Raw genomic sequence first — 17,968 nt, 5'->3', positions numbered from 1 at the left:
TTTGTTTGGAGCAGGCTCAGCGGTCCAGAGGCAGAATCCGCAGCCTAATAAAGAGCCGCGAGGGAACAGCGAAAGGGAACTCACCTTGCACCTGCAACACTGTGTAATGGGCAAAGGGCAGCCAGCTCGAGAAACCAGGGTCAAGACATACTCGAGGGGGCTTGGAGGAGGAAAGGATGGGGACTGGAAGCAAATGTGAGCGTAGCACGTGCTTAAAGCTGGTCAAAGCTGGCATATTTCAAAGGGAACGAGAAATGGGAGCTGGAGGCTTCGACGGGTGGCTTTCTAATGTTTTGCCCCCAGGACTCTCTATTGAAGCAAGAAACTGAGCATCCCCTCCCCAGGAAATTTGAGCTCTCTAGCGCAAGAGAATTGGAATCTGCACCCGGGGGGTTCTCCTGGTGCCCGCCAGCAGCCCTGTCCCGCACCAGCGCCTTCGTTTCAGGCTAGGCTTTGTGGAGTTGGAAAGGGAGATAAGAATGATACCGTGAGGGCAGACGTTGGGGAAGAGAGTGGGGAAAATGGAAGAGGAGGCCGGGAAGCGGGGGCCGGAGCCGAGATCCCCGGCCTTCTGGAGAAGACTGGCACCAGTATCAGGGCGGTCCCGAGTGGGCACGGCCCCCGCCCTCCATTTGCGACCACAATTTCCCGGCTGTCGGGAGGAGGCAGGCAGGTGTTTTTTGGTTTTGTTTTGTTTTGTTTGATTTTTCTGCTTGTTTTGGTTTGTAGTGATCTTGCTTCCAGGTCTGCCTGCAATCATTAATTAGCACGGAGGTTCCTTATCTCTAGCAGAAAGTTTCTCCACCCCACCCTTGTCCCAGAGGCGCTTTCTTCGCTCCGCTTCCCTCTCCCTTCGTTTTGTTTGCCTGCCTGTCCTTCTGCCAGCCGACCAACCTGCGTGCTCTTGGCTCTCAATCTGTCGATCTGTCTGCCCATCCTCCAGGGGCAGTTTGCCTTTAACTCTGCTCTTTTCCCTTCCCTCTTCACCCCCTGGTGAAGGTTCCCAGGCTGTTGCTCTCTCCCCTTTCCACACAGTTCTGGGCACATCGGGACGCTCTGGCCCTAACAGTGTTCCTTTTCAGTTCTTTGGTTCCCTCAGCCCGAGGCTCTCTGGGATCTAAGCTGGATTCATTAGGGAAACTGAGAGGAGTGGGGCCCAAAGAAAGAAAGGAGGGGCCCGGGCAACTGGACGGAAAGGATCCCAGGGAACCTTCTGGCTCCCTTTCAGCCCGAAAAGGGAAGGGCCAGCCGGCCCAGAGAACCCGAGCGGTTATCCCTGCCTGCGCCCCGCTCCCCCTTACATTCTCCCCATCTATCGTACTGGAGGCTGCTGAGGCTGCAGAAACGTGCTGGCTTCTGTCCACTGAAACCAAACCAAACAAAATGAAAAATCCCGTGAAAAGAACGAGAATATGGCGCGGCTGAAAATGGAGCCCCTGCTTCTCCAGCTTCTTTCATTTATTTCCTTCCCTTATCTTTTTCTTCGGCCTCTCTCTCTTTGTCCTTTACCGTTAGCTTTCTCTAGACCTCTTCTACTTTATTCCCCAAATCCCTTCTTCCTTTCTCCAAGGATTTTTCTTTCTTTCCTTCTTTATTTCCATCATCTCTTTCTCTTTCTCCATTTTGTTTCGCTGGCGCTTTTTCTTCACCGACTTCCTTTCTTCCTTGTCCTTTTTTTTTTTTTTTTTTTTTTTTTTTGTTCTACTTTCCCCCACCCCCAATCCTTTGGGGGGGGGGAGGAATGTATAAGTGGGAGAGGGGGGGGCGGGAAAGGGCAGTTTGCTACAGAAAGATTTTATTTCAGAACACTAGACTCGTATTTAAATACGGGTGCATTTTCCTGGCTGAGTTAACAGCTGCTGTGAACCAGCATCTACTTCTTGTGCCTTTCATTGCGAAATGTATTGATCCCAATATTTGTCCTTTGAAAAATTTCATCGTTTTTATTTGAGTTCTGTGTCCCTGACTAGGTAGTGTGGTTTTATGTCGAAATACTCTCCCTTTACTCTACAGAAGCGAATTTCAACCTTAATTTTTAAAGAGACTGAAGTTGAAATGATGCAGCTAGGTATGGATCTGAATCCCTTCCTTTTTTCCTCCAGGGACTTCCCACTGGAAAGAATGGTAGCACTAATATCCACAGCCACACATCCTCTTTCTCTTCTTTGGAGGGTAAAAACACTTGGAGTGAAATGAATATTTTAAAACATATATTTCATTTTCTATCCACGATTCTTTCAGACACACAGAGTTTCTAGAAACCCTAGAACATGCTATGAATGTAAGCTATTAGCTACAACACAAAAAGAATGGCTGATGTTGTTAATCCTTTTGGACAGAGGACAATGTCTCTCAAACAATCAGACAATTGTCATTTTAGATAATATAACATTCCTAAATCAATATAGAAAGGCCATTGTGTATATGATCTGTGTCTGTTATGGCTCCTGGATCCAAAGTCTATAGAAAGGAAAGAGAACTATAATGCTGATGGCAACATGCCCAAAAAATGCATGTGTGGCTTACAAAGGTCAGTCTTACTTCTGACTTCTTTCTCAGCAAGTGTAGGAGGAAAGGCTGCATCTCAGCAATAAGTTGAGCAGAATCTGGCTGTTTAAAAAAAAAAAAAAAAAGGGGTGGGGTGGGGGGGAAGAGTGGTATAGTGGTATAAAAACCTAGTAGGATTGCATCATCCTTTTGACTTCCAGTCCTTCTTTTAATGATAGTAAAAGGGACTTTGGATGGACTTTGCACATAACTTTCCAAAATATATACAGTGATTCTTCCCCAAATAATTGTGAGCAAATACATTTTCAGTGAATGTGATCACATTAAAGCATATATGCGTATGTATGCCATTATATCTTCTAGTAAAATTCATTGAAAGTTTTGAAAACTTAATCAGGTATACTTAACTTTATACAACATACAGATTAAAGTGATTAAGAGAATAAGAAAACTTTTGGCACTGCTCCTATTTGATTGGAGTGCTTCAGCATCCAAACCAAACAATTCCTATTAGATTATTAGAAAGAAATGAATCATGAATCAGATTGTGTCAGAAGGCGGTCCTGAATGGATAACCTTTAGGTGCAGCACAGTACATTGAAAAAGGTAATAGAGTCAAATGACCTGGCTTCTAGTCTTGGCTTCTTTCCATATGGACAGGAAGGAACTTTCAAATTGATAAAACTGCAAATCCATTGGAGTTTTTCAATAAAATAAGATGATTTAATTAGATAACTTCTAAGAGGCTTCCAGACACAAAAAAATTCTATGATCAGAAAGGTAAATAATAGTGTATAATGATAGGGACCTTCACAGGGGTATAAAAAAAGTGAATTTATTTTGTTGGGTGTTTGACATGGAGAGCCCTTCTACCTAATATATTGGTAGAAATAGAATTCATGTGCTAGTGAATTCTTCTAGAAGTAAAGACAAGGTCACTCACACAAACCATTGTATAGCTTAAAAGATTGATTCTTTTGTATACTTGTATATATAATTGTGTCAGTGGGTTGGGAAGGAAGAATGAACCTTATCAGGAGGGCTGTTGATGGTGCTGGAAGGCTAAATAGAGTATATTTTTTGTATTAGTTTTTGTTGTGCTCCTTTGATTTCATTGTAGAGAGAACTTCTGAAAAGGAAAGTCCCTCTACCAATATATATCAGCATCTGTTCTGCAACTTAGATCCTTTGGAGAATTGCCTAGATATATTGAGAATTTGAATGACTCAGGGTCAAGAAATTTGTATGTATAAGAGGAGAGAATTGAATCCAGGTCTAACTCCCAAGTTGGGGAGTGGGAGGAAAGGGGAGTCTCTCTAGCTTTTACCCCATGGTGCCTATTTCCAGAAATGTTTAGGTTGTATAAACACTTCTGTTTTAAAAAAGTAATTAACTTTCCCTCCCCCCACTTTTTTTTTTCAATGAGAACTGTTGTAAATGGTTCACAATGTGAATATTAAAAGTTTTAAGAAACACTAACCCAAAGTGACAAAAATAGTTTTTAATCTAATCATTATTTTCCTCCATCAAAATCCAAAATCAAGCAAACAAAAATTTGGGATTTTTAGGATAGAGAAAAATGAAAGAATGAGTTAAAATGAGATTAAGTTTACTACTCTGTCATGTCTTAATTTTTGAGTAAGTTATATGTCATAAATTAGTATTCTAGAATTAAATGCCATTGCATCATATCATATTACTCTAATGAATGGATATATGATCATTGTCAAAGGTTCATATTTTTCTCCCAGCATTGCTCATAAAAAATGAATTTTGTTCACTTACATTATCTATCAAAACACAATATGTCATTATTTTAATACTGTAATAATGTGACATTTTATCTGATGACCCTAAACTAAAAGAATATTTAAATGTATTTGACCAAGATTTTGGAATGTTCTCTTGGACTTCTTTTGGAATAAGATTTTTGCACTAAAAGAGTTTCCTATACAGAATATTTAGACTGCAGTTTGATTCAAAATTTGGCAATTCCTGTCCAGACAGAACATTTAAATAATCTCCAACTGTTTGGGTTTTTTTGGATGATATTGATCTTCAAAACCTCTCTGCCATCCTGGATCCTATGAATTTAGGTATTGCATTGAGTCTTTGATGCATCAGATTCATGGTATATTGTGAAGAATGGTGAACTTTGCATCAGAAAGATCTGGCTTCAAATGCTGCTGCACACATTTACTAGCTGTAGGCAAGTCACTCTGTCTTAATTTCCTCACTATAAAATGGGGATAAGATCTCCCTGGGTTTTGGTAAGGATAAAATGAGACAATATTAGAAAAGTTCTTTAAGCAATTATGTAGCTTAAAGTACTATGTAAATGTTGTTATTGTTATTATTATTCCTCTCTTGACCTCAGTTCCTCATCTATAAAACAAGGCAGTTGCATGAGATGACTTGAGGTCCCATCTGTCTCTAAACATATGATCCTATTCATCAGCAAATACCACTAAGCCTGCCCTTCATCTAATTCTGAACCAATATATCTCTTCAGGTATTCCAGATTCAAAACTAAAATTATTCCTCTACTCTTCCTTCCCTCTCTACATTGTATGGCCTTACCCTCCCATATGCAATCAGTGGTCCTTAGGATAAAATACAAACCCCTATATTTAACATTTAAAGCCCTTCAAAGTCTGACTCTTTTTCCAGATTTCCAATTTACTTCCCTTCAAGTGCTCTATGTTCCAGCCAAAATGGCTGGCTTGTTGCTTTATGAACTTTGCATTTCATTTGCCACTTCGATTCCTTTTCATAGATTGTCTGCAGTGCTTAAAATGCACTTCTTCCTCATTTCTGCTTCTTAGAATCTTCAACATACTTCAAAGTTCAACTTAGGTACCACCTCCTTCCTTTCCTAGTAGCTTGTATACTGTCTCCTCAAGTAATCAATCATACATAATTATCCATGTAAATGCTATGACCTCCAAGTAGCTCCTTGAGGATTGTGGGGGGTTTTGTTTGTTTTGTTTTCCTTTTGTCTTCCTAAAACCTTGTATATCAGGGCTACTTAATAAATTCTTGAATGGCTAAAAGAATGAATTGTATATATACATAACCCAAGAATTAGAACTAGTCCTTGACATAGGGCACCCTTTCCTGATGAGGAGGCCTAATGTAGAAACCAAGTTATATATCAAAAAGTTGTTTTGTAAATATAGAACTTGAAGAAAATTGGTTGTTCCTAATGTGTGTATTTATTCAGTTTTGTTTTATTTTTAATCAAACTACTATGATTTGCTCTCCTCCAGTCTAAGGATAGTCCTATCTAAAAAACTGGTACTCATCCTATAGAATCACTGAAATACTTCTTCATCCACCCTTCCTTTTGTACATTTATTCTCAACATACAATTTCATTTGAACATATCTTTACAAAACTCCTTTTCATGCCATCATTCCTAAGTTTATCATTTATTTTAAATTGCTTTGGTGAAAAAGATTGGCTGAAAGCACTTGGCAAAACACTTTTAAACTACAATTTAAACAGATTTTAAAACAGATTCCTTGTGAGATGGTTTCCTTGGAGCTATTAAATATCTTGTCATGATCTATGATACTTTTATATATCTCCATTTTATTTATTTACATATGTATATATATATACATACATACATATATACCCTTTTCTCATGGATTTTTGTCTCTCTCCCTCCTTTTCCTTAGTCAAATCTAGCTCCAAGTCTTGGAATTTATTATATTTTTCATCCTGAAACCAACATTCACTTCCTACAGTGATTATCCAACAAATGTTTTAAAATTTCATTTTATAATATAACCATTAGTATGCATGACACCAATAGAATTTTTAATTTTAATGTGACCTTTAAGTTGAGGCTTCAAATTTAACTAATTGTATTCTAATTTATACAAAGGATGTGTTATTAAAAAGTTAATAGTTGATTTTTTTTCTCTTCTTTGTCACTTCATTCCCACCCTAAACCACACTCCCATTTTCTTTAGAGCTTGTCCAGTTCACATGGTACCTCCATGAATATTTCTGTGAATAAATCTAGTTCTCTCTATATGAAAGTGACCTTTTTCCCTCCTCAGATTTCTCATAGCATTTTCTCTGTATCTCTTCTTTGCATTAATTTCATTCTCCCACATATCATGAGTATCGGAGGATTTGCTCTTTGTTGGAGTGTAAACTCCTAAAAAGCTAAGTTTACATCTCATTATCTTGGTATCCCTGGAGCATAGCACTATAGCTTGTAGTAGTCACTTAAGTCTAAAGTGAAATAAAACACATTTTTATTTAAATCATTCTATTGAGAATTCTTTTGCAAAGAAAATAGCTATAAAACTTATCTATTTTTCATTATTTCTTCCCTTTCTTATTTACTGTATTTCTCTTTTCATTGAAGTGGGGTTTTCTTTCTTTTGCTGTTTATTTTTTTCCTCCCTCCTTCCCTCCCTTCCTTTCTCCCTCTCCCTTTCCCCTTCCTCCCTTTTTTCCTTACGTCCTTCTCTCAATCCTTATCTTTCTTCTTTCCTCTGTCCTTCCTCTCTTATTTACTGTATTTCTCTTTTCATTGAAGTGAGGTTTTCTTTCTGTTGCTGTTTTTTTCCTCCCACCTTCCCTCCCTTCCTTTCTCCCTCTCCCTTTCCCCTTCCTCTCTTTTTCCTTTCTTCCTTTATCCTTAGTGATCCTTAGTGGGTATCCCCATTAGCTTGAACTTGAATTCCAGGTCCCCAGACAAGTGTCTCAGTTCTAGTGGTAACCCTGTGAGTTTGATTCCCTTAATAGAGTATATCAATTAATTAATTGATCAATTGATTAATTAATCAATAAGCATCTAGTTGTGACTAGTGCTGGGCTATATATAGGACTGGGGGTTCAAAAAATGATCCTTGTTCTGAAGGAACTTAATATTCTGTAGAGAAAGCCACATATATACATATAAGCAATAGAATAAATATAAGTATTTATACATACATATTACTAATAAACATATGTATTTAATTAAGTGTAATTGATTATAAATTAATAAATACATAAGTATATAAATATATATGTGTAACAGAATAAATATATACAAAAGAAATATACAAAATAATTGAAAGGAGACACTGGCAAATAGGATGACCACGAAGTAGCATATGCACTTGCTATTGTTGAGTCATGTCTGACTTTCTGTGACCCTTTTGGGGTCTTTGACAAAGATACTAGAGTGACTTGTCATTTCTTTCTCCAGTTCATTTTACAGATGAGGAAATTAAGGCAAACAAAGTTAAGTGACTTGTCCAGTGTTACCCAGCCAGTGAGTGTCTGAGGCCGAATTTGAGAGTACTCCTCCTGACTTAAGACATGGCACTCTATTCCCTATGCCATTTAGCTGGCCCTACTTACTTCTAGGAAGTAGCACATAAGTTTCTTAAAGGCAGAGATTGTTTCTGTTTTGTGTCCCCAGAGTCTAGCAGAGTGCTTAGCTCATAATAAGTATTTAATAAAGTCTGATTGTTCAACACATGACTTTAGATTAAAATGTTACCTAAATAGATGATTGTGGACCATTTTGATAGTTTTTAAAAATTTGTCACCAATTCAATTCCCAGCCTTTTGAAGTACTTTTCACGTCTCAAAAAGTTTTGGGAGTAGAAGTGTGAAGAACTAGAGAAGATGATGACATTGAAGTTTCTGAGGGAGAAGAGGGCTGAGAGCAGCTGCTGATTGAAAGGAAGGAGGCCAATAATCATGTTCTCCTCACTTGAAATTAATGAATAGATGTGTGGGGCGGAGATCATGATGACGACTACAAACCACTTCTCCCTCTCAAGTTGATGTAATGCAATGCAACTCGAGTCAATAAGCATTTATTAAACCTTATCTGGGTTAGACATTGAGGATACAATGTAAAACTTTGGTGATACAAAGACAAAACCACAACAATTCTTCCCCTTAACAAAGAAGCTTGTATTCTGTGGCTAAAGGCAGGGCAGAAACTTGTACATAGATAAATAATACAAGTTATGTACAAAACGACTACACAGGAATTTCTATGTGGGCAGAACACAACTGAGTAGTCAAATGACTTCTTTTAGGAGGTAGCACCTGAAGAAAGCTAGGGATTTGAAGAGACAGGTTAGGAAGCAAAGCCAAAAGGCATAGAGAAGGGAAATGAAATAACATGTAGTAGGAATAATAAATAGACAAAAAATAGACTACATAAGGGGGACCAATGTGAAATAAGTCCAGAAGATAGGTTGAAACTATATTGTAAAGGTTTTTCAATTCTAAGCAGTGAAAAATGCATGTTATCCCTGAAGCGGAGGGGAATGATGTAGTTACATCTTAATTTTAAATGGGAAATACCTAATTGACCGAGGAAGGGTCCATTTTTGAGAGTTGCCACCCCTTGATCAATTAGGTTGGTCTTCAGGAGTTATTCATAATTGGTCCCTACTAGAATCTGAGCCTTGACCACTGAACTGACATTGACTTAATTCAACTTTTAGGCTAGCTTTGCTCCCATTTCTTTGTCTGAATTCAATAATTAATTTGTCCCTCAATTGCGTAATGGATCCCCAACCCACTGCTGAAGAATGAATTCTTCTCTGGGCACCATCTTGACTTTCTTCTTTTGAAGCAACTGAGGGATTATTTGCTCTGTTTGTTTTTTTCACTGTTTATTTTAAAGAGAAGCAGGACTATTGATTTCTTGGTGTTTTCACTAGTTTCAGTATATAGATGGAGTAACCCAAGACTTGTTTGTTTGTGTAGATGGAAATGAAATAATCATTTGGTATCAAAATTTGAGATTTGCTTTACAAACAGTGGTGTGATATAGGCACATCTTAAATATTGGAAACTATTAAAATGTATTATGATGACTGGATACTATAATTAATTCTATATAAGAGAATTTCTCCAGTGTATCAAACATTAATAGTTTTTTTTTTTAATTTGTCTTATTTTTTGTGTTCTAGATGGAGTAGCTCTGTTTCAGAACTGATATCAGAAGGGAGAAGATGAAATCACTGAAACTGATTAGAAATAACAATCTCTTTCTAATTGTAAAAAATAAAGTAAAAAACAAAGTAAAACAGTAAAAACAAAACAAACAGGTAAAATGGAAATTCTATATATTCTACAAAACTATTTGTGAAAGCTTTCCATGTTTAAACTTGGACTCATTAAAAATATATATATAGTACCCTAGTAAATTTTTTAGTTACTGCCATGGGCATACAATCTCTAAGAACACTGAAATTTCTGTCTTAGTTTTCCATGCTTTTGACTGCATCTATAAACTCAAAAGGAAATTGGACAAGTATTTTAATAATTCGGATGAATGAGGCACTTTTTACAATTCATGCATGTACAGATCATTGAAACAAAATTTTTTTAATGACATGCCAATTAGACACATGCTAAATCAACAAATAGAGAATACCCATCTTTTCTTTAGTATCATGTTATTATTCCCCTGACTCCTAAACTTGATGATTATGTCAATTATTTCATTGTATTGCTATATTAGGATGACAATTTTGATGAGACAACTATTTTTTTAAAAAAGAAATTGATTGACTGAAAGGATTAATTCATTTCTTACATTGACCTTCAAAATTGACAATATGAAAAACCATTTACTTTTGCTGACATCTTGTTTAGAATAGTTTTCAATATGCTTCTTGTGGGCAAATTCTTCCAACTCTCTCAACAATACTTCCAAAATGTATTTTCCATTTTCCCAGCCAATAGCACTCCAGCTCTGTGTTATATTACAAGCAAAAAATCTACTAAAATTAAGTTATGTGCAATTAAGATCATCTATTTTGGTGCTGATGAAAGTCTTGTGTTCTGTAAATATTTGTTCTGTTGTATTAGTGATGGAGGTCCATTATCTGAAAACATCAGATTCATGGTACCTGGAAGGTCCATAAATCAGTGTGGGTCTGTCTTGCCTTGTCTGTTAAGACAGGAGGACCCCATTTGCACAGATGTCCTTTCAATTATAGCTTTTCTTTTTTTCTTCCACCAAGAAAGTAAGATGTATAGGCCTATTAATCTGCACAGGTCAGGCCCCTTGACAAGCCACATTCTTGGAAAAGGTAAGTTTGTAGTTCAATTATGTGTTATTGCAAATACACACAAAAAATGAAAATTACCTACCTTATGTCCAGTGACAATATTCTAAAGACATGGGTATTAATAAAGTTATATCAAACTTGTTTTCTTCCCCCAACCTCAGAGATCAGGAAATTAAGGAAAAAGGAAAAATGTAAAAAAATTGATTCAATAGGCCAGCATCATAGACTTATTTAGAAAATGAATGCTTAAAAATCATAACTTGAAGATTCTAAAGAATGATTTTAGGATAATGTGTTTTGCTTTATCATTTTTAAAAATATAACTTTTAAAAACAATAAAATGACATTCAACATTCCATAACAACATAATTTTTATCTTGCTGTTTTAAGTTGCATTTTTTTTATAACTTGAAAAATGGATGCTTGCTTATAATTTCTAGCCACACAACAAATTTTTAAAAGTGAAACAGGCTCTTTATGTGTTTGGCTTAACAAAAAAGTATACAAAATTACAAATCAGGCTTTGGAGCTAATTTGTTAAGCAAACAATGGTAAGGTTACTTCCAAAGACACTTTCTCAGCATTCAATAAATTGATTTTCCCCACTGTTAGCTGGACCTATTCCACTTCTACTCACTGCTAGTCTTTGTGTAAGATGGCTAAATTTCTGAAGCTATTAGCCATTTTGTTAAGAACTACTTTTAACGGTACTCCTCAACCTTTCCTGTTAGTAGTTCCTCTGATTAGTTAAGTGGGTTAATTTAATTAATGATAAAGAAGATCCAAGATATATGTGGCCAGAATTGCTCCTAATATATCAAACAGTGGCGTCAGCATTTCATGAAGATTTGCATTGGTATACAGCCTTTTCTAATTTAAGGGCCACCAGAACACAAAGCTTAGATTTGGAATGGAAAAGCAGCTTCCTAGTAGTTTGAATTCACACTGGGAATGGTGACTAAAATATATAGCTACTTTAGGAAAAAGAAAAGCAAATCTATGCTGCAGCCTAAAATAAGGTCTGCCTCTGTTCTCATTTTTCATATTCAAACTCTTCTAAGGTCCAGGTTTAAGTTTGTGGAAAGTGGAGTAGGAAGCTGTTTAACATCCAAACTCATTCCAGAAACACTGCTAATTGGTTCCAAAGAAACGCAGTCTTTAAACTTTCCGATCCTGGAAAAGAAACTCCCATTTCTAACTTGCTGTTTAACCTTGGACGAGGTCTCCTGGTGTTCACTTCGATAAATTCAGAATGGTGATAACTGATTTCATTTTCTCGGCATGGACTCGTTTAACAGTGATTTGGTAATTGTGAAGGACTTAATTTAGGAAGATAATGTTAATTTACCCTTGATAACAAATGAAAACTGTGCTTGCTGTGAGCCGGGAAAGGGGAACGTTAGAAGAATGGGGACTTGGAGCTTTGAAGCACACTAAAAAGCATTCGATTTTTTAAAAAGAAACATGCATCCATGATACAAATAAAATTATATATATATATAGAAATACATATGTATATATTAAATATTACATAGTAGGATTTGCAAATCTACAGTGTTTTCTGTGCTCAGAATTTTCTTTAAAATAGAAAAGAAAATGTTAAACATAAATCCTACTCTTCTCTCCATTGCCAGTCTTCTCTCTTTTCTCCCCCAGCCTTCTGATGGTAAATGTCCGGTAAGGGGTGTGTTTTCTGCAACTGGCTTGGCTCGAATGTGGATTTAAAAGCTACTCCAGGGAGAATCCAAGGCAAACTTTCCGAAGTATTCCACAATGGACACAAATTAAGGAATTTTACAATATTTTTTCCTGGTGTTCTTTTTAGGAACAAAGGACGGAAGTGCGACAAATGTTTGCGAGATGGGTTAATATATTAAAACAACAACAACAACACGGCCATAAGTACTTAACACAGTGCTGAAGTGTAATGCATTTCAGATGTCCTTTTGTGAACACTGCATCGACTCCACTTTCAAAGAGCTTCTGTAAAAGCTAATTGTGAAAGTTATTGTAGGAATAGTCCAGGAAATTATTTAAAAGAGGATGGGGGCTGGGAGGAAGAGCTTGGCTCAAACTTTCTGAGTTTTATGATTTCTTTCGATATAAATTCTTCATTTCCATTATTCTCTTTAATTATCCATTATTCCTTTTTTCAGTAAATAGGTTAAAAATTAAAGAGCGGGTTTTTTTCCCCTTCCTTATCTATGCAAACATGCACAAACCGATCCTGTTGCATCTCAGCCTTTTGCATTGTGCAAGAAAAGAGAAGACATCCCACAGTGGAGAGAAAAGCAGGGGAGTTGAGGAGATGCAGGCTCTGCCTTGGCGTGTTCCAGGAATCGTAGTTCCAGAGTAGCACTGCTAGACACCCGCCAGCTAGGGCTCCTCTTCATAGGGAGCTCGCCTGGACACTCCTCTGCAAGGAAGTCTCTGTGGCGCAATCGGTTAGCGCGTTCGGCTGTTAACCGAAAGGTTGGTGGTTCGAGCCCACCCAGGGACGGTTCCCTTTTGAAGGTTTGGTGCGTGGTTTTGCAGAAATGCTGGAGCAGGGCTGGCGGAAGGAAGAAGAGGGTGGGTCCGAGAGAGGAGGGATACGAGATGCGAGAAGGGGCAGCAGCGGAGGGAGCGAGGAAGGCTGGGTGGAGGCGAGATTGCTGCGCTTTCTCACTTCGCAGCAAAAAACAGGCGGTGACTCCTCCATTTCCGGCGGGAGCCCGGCCCCTCCCCCTCTCCCGGCGCCTTCCGCTCGAGCGGAGGAGACGAGGCCGACCCCGGGCTGGGCCCGGCGGTTTGAGCCCGAGCTCAGCCCCAGGAGACGCCTGCGCGCCCCCTTCCTTAGCTTCGCTCCCTCACGCCCCTATCGTTCCCCTTCTGGCTCGATCTGTTCTCTTTTCCTCACCCCTGCTTGCCCCTACCCGGGGCCTCGCGTGGGACGGGGTTAAAGTGGGGGAGGGGTGGCTTTGAACGACCCCTGTGGGGGATGGCGGGAGGAGGAAGCGCGGCCACGTGCCCGAGCCGAGCGCGGGGGCGGGGTCAAGGGGCGGGACTGGGGAGCCTCCATTAGAGTCCGCGCGCGCCCTCGGGGCGGCCAGGCCCCAATCTGGACCTTGCTGGAAAGCTTTGACGGCCGCGGAGGCGAGCTCGGGGTTGGTGGGCCCGAGCGGCTTCTTGTTCGTTAGTGCCCGCGATAGATTTTAAATGCATTTATAATATATGTAATGGATAAAATTTAAATACGTACATTTTAAGATTTCGCGTGTCCGAATGATCATATATAAACATATAATGTCTAACTGGGCTAGATGCAAATATGTAAATTATATACAAATAATTACTTTCTATAATCAGTATCACTGGCCTGGTTTTCAAAGCTCCACATGTATCACTTAATTCTAGAATTATCTTTAGGATAGTTGTAAATCGTAAGTTTTAAATGGTCTAAATAAGTGTGATTAATACAAATTATAGACAGAAATAAGGCATAAATTTAAGGTCCTTTGCCTAAATGACTTCTATAAATTTGGGACGAATCTTTTATGATTGGCAACAACCAGGTAGTTTGCGAAGCTCTTCCCCTCTCTCTTCTAATTCCATAATTATCTTTGGGATAAATACTGATACTGCGTGCAAAGCTTTGTCCATACGTCATTTAATTCTGTAATTTGTAATGCAAAGTATTAAATTATTAAATATTTGTAATTCTGTAATTATCTTTGGGATGGGTGTAAATCTATAAATAGTTTTTATAATAGATTACATCGATTAGCTTGCAGAACTCTTCACAGATATTTCATTCCACTGGAATCCTATTTCTACCTTCACCTTTGACTAACTAGACTTTAATATTTAATTATTGGGGTTTTGGTGCAAATAGTAAATTTATTATCTTTTAATTATATTTGAATTAGGTGCAAATAGTAAATTTACAAATATCATAAATAATATAAAATTATATAAATGTAAACTCTTTACAGATATTTAATTCTATAATTTGGTATAGATATAAATATATAAATATCTTTTATGATAACTAATATTTATGTGACCTGCAAAACTCCTTACAGATTGATATCACTTAACTCTATACTTACCTTTGGGATAAAAATAAATACCTAAATATCTTTTATAATAGCTTAACATTGATATAGTCTACAAAACTCTTTACAGATATCATATAACACTTTAAGATTTATAAAAGGATTTATACAATATTTTTTGGGAAAATATATAATTATAACCATGTCTTTTATAATAGTGTTTCAAAGTCAGTGACTCAAATGTCAAAGTTCAGGGGTCAAAGGTTTGCAAAATGCTTTAGTTACATCATTTGATTATGTCTTCCAGATAGATATGTATATATGTGTGTATATGCAGCATTCAAAGAGGTAAAAAATATTTGTGTGCATGCTCCACAGTAACACACAAGCAATTTGATGACACATTTCAGGACTTTTCATTTTTCACCAGACCACTGTAAAAATGGCCCCCAGTCAGTACAAACATAAGCCACTAATATGGTTCTAACTATTAACTACTAATTCTATACAAGTCAGAAATAACTTCTGAAAATAAGGCTTGTTCAAGCAAGAATAACAGTGTTTGCAAATAAGTGTTTCTCTTGGATTTCCTTTTTGACATTTTCACTTAAAGTTACTAGTGTATCTATGGAAAGTGGCAATATTGTATGGATGACTTAGATTTTAAATAATAAAAAAAAAATTTATTTATTTAAAAACCTGTTTTGATTTTTTGCCCTGTGAGTTTCTTCTGTAACACAGGTGTCAAAAGTTCTTTGGCTATTAATGCAGAAAGATAGATGCAATTTTTCAACCATGTAATTGTGAGACTATTTCAAGGTTAGTTAATAATCTGAATAGATTAGAATGGGAAACTGCTAACAAGTTCCCTAAATACATTATATTGTGTATGTATTTGGTTTAGTTCATGCATTACAAAAATTTCTCCAGAATAGTTCTATGTACGGTATTATTAATATAAATATATCATACAGTTTCATATAAATATTTTGTGACATTTATATCAATAAATAGATATATGAAATTGTTACATTCAAATTAAAAGACGTGAAACTGTAGCATATTTACATTAAAATAAATCTGTGAAACAGTACAATATATTATATTAGTAATATAATATTCTAGAACCACTCTGGAGAAATTTTTGTTTTTGTATAGGTTAGCACAATTTACAGGCTATTCTAAGCAAACTTTAATACTATACTAACTTACATAAGTGTATGTATCTATATGTACATACGTATATAAGTTAAAATAAATAGTTGTGAAGAAAAAGATAAACATTTTGTTCTTAAAAAGTAAGAAAAGAGAAAAATCCATTACTTGAATTGTATTATATTATTACATTGTTTACTATAATTCCTAATTTTATTAAAATGAAAACTGGAGATGTAAAATTTGAAAATATGAAATATTAATCTGCAACCAATCTTTAAGGGGGAAAAAACCTGAAGCTTGAAATTATATGTTAGATTAGAAAAACAGTCAAAATTAGAAATGAAGGCCTATCATGTATGTAGGTATAAACACAGAGACAGTAGCAAAAATCTTCCATCTTCTAAACTCAACTAGTTTGAGAAAAAAAATTTAGCTTAGGGATGAGATATGGGGATTAGGTACACTCTCTAAGAACACTTCCCCTGAATGACAGCTCACAGTGAGGTGAATGCTAAGCCACATTCTTGCTTGTAGACCCTGTTTTTACTTTGCAAAGATTTAGGTCAACAATTAATAAATATGCCTGGAAATATCTAAGAATACCTTATTTTACTCTACTTGGGGTACAAATCTGTAAATTTAAAAAAAAAAAACTTTTTTGACTAGGAGACACTGAATTGTAAAGTTTATTTTAGTGTTATGCCTGATTTAAAAAAAGAAAAAACCCTAGGAAGCTTCAGTTTGAATAAATAGATTCTATCTAGACTTTAGTTTCCTTCTACATATTGAGAGAGTTGGATTCCCAAACTCTTTTCAGCTCTATGAAATATCAAAATATTTTGTTTTTCTGGTTTTTTTACATTTACCATCCATGATGATGTGCTACAGTTACTAAGATTAGAATGTTAAATAGCATTAAATTTGTGTTTTGTGGATCATTTCAACCTGTATGTTTCTTTATACTCATTCTCTGTCTTTTGAACTTAAATTATATATCTTCCTTAATTTGTTTTACATAAAGTCCTAAATTACAGAAGGCTTGCATCAGAATACATGGATCAATTTCTAAACCTAAAAAGAGAAACTCCTGAAATTTCATTTGATTGTTAACTGATATGTAAAGATTATTGAAAAATCACATAGAAAATGCAATACATGTTGCTTCAAAAAGGAAATATAAAACATTAATTCTTTCTAAAAGGGTGAGGAAGTCAGACATCTTGAATATTTTAGCATATGAACAAAATGGATATTGGAAGGAAACGGCATGAATACCGGTGTCATTTTCTTCAGTTCTGATACAACTATTTCCAAAGCTAAAGTAAAGAAAGCAGAGAAAAAAAATTTGTTAGCATTTTTTCTTCATACATAATAAAGACTAATATCAACTCACATTAGTACCCTGATGTTTTCTAGGAAATTTTGTGTGGACATGTGACTTGAAATATGCTCTGATTTTGGCTTGTATTATTAGCAGAAAAAGCAGCAGAGAATGGATAATAGTATATACTGCATTCAGTGGGAAAATATTTTAGGAGTCTGATGAATTAAGAAAAATAGTCATTATTTGTTTTTTGTTTTTTTAAACCAGTATGCTTTTGGAAAGTTTATAAATTGTAGATTCAAAATTCTACCTTAGCATATGGTTTTAGGGCAATCATGGTATAGATACTCTTGATGATGTTGCCAGTTTATGCAGCTTTCTCTCTATATTTAGAAATTTGGTGTTTATGAAAATGATATATTTAGTATTTTGGTAGCATTACAGCAAATGCTATGCTATTTAATTTTAAAATGTATTATTTTTATTGCTTATATTTTATATAACATTAAAATAAATATTTTTATGCTAACAATATCAAATATATTTTATATTGAGGGTTCTTTGCTTTTAACTTTGATTTTGATTTTTTTAAGATCTTGAATTTTTAGATTATTAATTTAAAATGAGACCATAAAATATTGTTATTGGTTGGAAGTAGGAAAATGAATTTACTCCCCTTATCTGAGTTTGTGGGAATGAGTATTTGGAAAGAACAAAAGGTTGGAACAATTTAGAAATGAAAACTTCTAGAAAGATTAATCTTTGAGTTGCTTTTCTTTCTATTCCTTCTACCTCAGTTTCCTATTCCATTTACGCTTTTATAATGATCATGGAAAGAACATATAAGCCAAAGAAAAAAACTCCTAAGTAATTTATTTATGACTTCT

The 17,968-nt window shown here is 35.9% G+C and overlaps 1 non-coding gene across 1 annotated transcript; it reads left to right on the top strand.

Annotated features, from left to right (window-relative positions):
- The first annotated feature begins 12,988 nt into the window (after positions 1-12,988).
- Positions 12,989-13,062, top strand: TRNAN-GUU (transfer RNA asparagine (anticodon GUU)). Its single transcript has one exon. It is a non-coding gene; the product is annotated as a tRNA-Asn (tRNA).
- Positions 13,063-17,968: the final 4,906 nt, after the last annotated feature.

This window comes from Sminthopsis crassicaudata, chromosome 5 (genome assembly GCF_048593235.1).
Source record: "Sminthopsis crassicaudata isolate SCR6 chromosome 5, ASM4859323v1, whole genome shotgun sequence".
Lineage (NCBI taxonomy): Eukaryota > Metazoa > Chordata > Mammalia > Dasyuromorphia > Dasyuridae > Sminthopsis > Sminthopsis crassicaudata.
This window is presented reverse-complemented; position numbering and strand designations above follow the sequence as displayed.